Here is a 3322-nt window from a genome sequence, read left to right as displayed (position 1 = left end):
TTAAAGTAACGATCTTGTTTTTCCTAACCTCATCTTTTCCATCATAAGCGATTTCAATATAGTCTAAGATACGTTTTGAGCTTGGTTCCCTTTTAATTATGTAAAAATATGATTAGTAAAGTTATAATTATCATAGTTTTGATTTTTGGGTCATGTCCAACACGACGCTTGTCTTCATCCTGCCATCTAGATGGAGGAAGAATGACCTCTCTAGCTTCAATGGTAGGAGATTCTGCAGTTGCAAGTCTAGCATCAGTAGTATCCATGGGAACATATGGGTCACTGTTTGTAATGCCAGGAATAAATGACTCAATTGAATCAAGGAGAAACATGAATCTATCTCGTCAGTTTTCATATTCATCTTCATCAAACTTTGGTGGTCTATTAGTAGTACCATTTTCGAGATAGGACGAGTTGTTGTAAGCGGCCATTAGAGAATTCAGATCCAAGATATTAGATTATCAAGACTGAAGCTCTGATACTAGTTGTTGGTCCCGATAAATAACAGAAAGTATTGTAGAGGGAGTGAATACAATTATTTTTGTTAATTAAAATGTTTTATCAATTAATCATGTAATTAAACAAATAATTAAATTAGAGTCAATGTAATTTTCAACATTATTCTTTTATTGAAATAATCTCAAAAAATTACGGTTATCCTTTGGCAGAATAGATAACCGGATGATAAAGATTACACATATGTAGCTTTCAAACGTCTTAAGCTTATACAAGGTCTGGACTCTCTCGATTAAATACCCACACCACTAAATATTACAAAAGTGGAATTCAGCTATTTATATAGATCCTAATAACCGTGTAAATAGTCTTTTGTCCATTACTACAAAGGATGTTTGTACTTCAACCGATAACTGTGTCAGAGAGCACATGACTCCCTTTCCTCTTCGGTAACTATTTGTAGGAATACCCTAAATGGTTGGACATTCTATTTAAATAAATAAATGGAATGTTAGATTCTCTATGCGTTGACAAAGTGTTAACCATGAACTGCGCATGGGTTAACCTTTGGTATTCCTTTGTTGTCTTGTAAGGTCAATTGTCCACCGACATGTGTCCTTTTCTCTTCAACTTAGTCTTCGATGTCAGTTGAATAGTACTCTTTGATGTAGACAACACATGAAATAATTATGCTTGTAATGAAGCATAATTTTTCGTAAGTGTTTGTAACACCCAAATTTTTTTTTTATCACAACGGAAGTACATATAATTATCAAAATAACCCTGGTTAACGTTTACAAAACATAGTTTATAATCCAACATTGTTGACATACATTTACTACTTTAAACAACGACGATGTTACGTAAAGACAGTATATGATAAGAAAACATCAGAGTTAAGCTCATAGTCAAACATGTCTTCAACTCGTCCATAACATCCTTCTAACCAGCAGTACCTAAACCTGTAATGGGTGGAAATGTCAGGGAATTAGCACAACTGCTAAGTGAATGGATACTATCGAACAAACCAAGCATAAGCAACTGAACATGCAAAGGTCACAAATATGCTAACGTCCTGAACTAGCATAAAACAACAACCGACAATATGAGGATCGGCGGCATGTATGAGCACACGACTTAGCTGATCAGGCTATAGTCTACCGATAGTTCGCTTTACTGAATCTACTGCATAACAGTCCAGATACAACACATGCGTCCTTCTATGCTATACTGAACAATCAGTAACATCATGACCTGACCAGGCTACCACGGTCGACCTCACACAAACCCGACCTTGCCGCCTCGGTAGGTGTCCAACTAACAGTGCGTACATAAGATCACAGATAATCAGTCATGCAATCATCCTAACTAACATGGAAATATTTAGCTACATAAGGTATTCATACTGAGCATAAACATAATACTCCCTCCGTCCAACTACAAGTGTCCACTTACTTTTTGCACACAGTTTTAGGAATTTCCACTAACTTCATTCTCCACCAATCAGAATTCTTCTCTCTCCAGAATAACCTCTTCTCATTGGTTGAAATACAAAGTGGACGCTTGTAATGAGACATCCCAAAATGGAAATGTGGACACTTCAAGTGGGACGGAGGGAGTAATAAAGAGTCTGAACAAGTAGCGTATATTCTATCCGGAGATAGACCCACTCACCGAATACCAGCAACTAGCTCAGATAATCTATCACTGAGATGCTTCCTTATCCTTATCACCTGAACATAAGGCAAATCAAGTTAGTTTCAGTCCGTTAACACGAGACAGCACAATACCGCAAATCAGTATTAAAAGTGCTACTAAAAGTCCACTTAACACTTATGCATTTTTCAGAATTTACATTCTGATAATCATAAGACACGCTGGCAGCATAACGGCTAGAAACAGCCAAATTAATCAACAATGCACTACTGATCTACATCTGTACGGTTGCATATGCATCTGTACGGTTACAAGCCCATCTGTACGGTTACATCATGTATCCTTACGGTTGCATGCTCACTGCCCGATTGCACCAGCACCCCTACATCCGTACGGTTGAACATGCACCCGTACAGTTGCACAGTATACTCGTGCATTTGCAAGCTGCAACCGTACGGTTGTGTTCATCGAGCAACAACAGCAGAAACTAACAGGTTTCGAACCAAAATCGCTCAATCTCGTTTCCATACATGTTTTTGACCCAAAATCCACAGACAACATGTTAGGAAAACATTTAGGGACTTAACCCTCTAATTTTAAGCATTAACAACACCAATTTAGCTAGACTTGACTCAAATCCAATTTTGACAAAACCTAACTTAAAACCACATAAATCCATCAATTTGATTCTGAAAACCATGGATTTTACCTTGAAATGAACACGAAATCAGTAGAAGCAAGTCTCATAACACAATTGTAAATCCAAAAACGAGATTAATAATTAGGGTTTCAAGTGGTGAGAATTTAGGTACAGTGTTGATTAGAAGATTCAAGAAAAATGAGAGAAATAGCTGATATCTTGCTTATATACTTGTGTTAAACACAATACCCCATCAAACACTGGTATTTACCAGTTATATGATAACTTTCGTACTTAATTTAGCAGCCCTAACGGAGTCCAAATTAAATAAACGAACTTGTTCTGTGACCCTTGTCACAAACTAGTCTTAATCAAATAATAAAATAACACTAAACATATAATTTTAATAAAGGCATAAATAATCACACAATTATGCATAAGGGCAAAAAGGTCATCTTACATCTAAGCCCGATCTGAGGATGTTACAAATCCACCCCCTTAAGAAGATTCCGTCCTCGGAATCTGGTCAAGGTCAAACAGACGTGGATAACGAGCTTTCATTAGCTCTTC

Source organism: Rutidosis leptorrhynchoides, chromosome 7, assembly GCF_046630445.1.
Source record: "Rutidosis leptorrhynchoides isolate AG116_Rl617_1_P2 chromosome 7, CSIRO_AGI_Rlap_v1, whole genome shotgun sequence".
In the NCBI taxonomy this organism is placed as follows: Eukaryota; Viridiplantae; Streptophyta; class Magnoliopsida; order Asterales; family Asteraceae; genus Rutidosis; species Rutidosis leptorrhynchoides.
The sequence above is the reverse complement of the archived record's forward strand: the minus strand, read 5'-3'. Positions refer to the sequence as shown.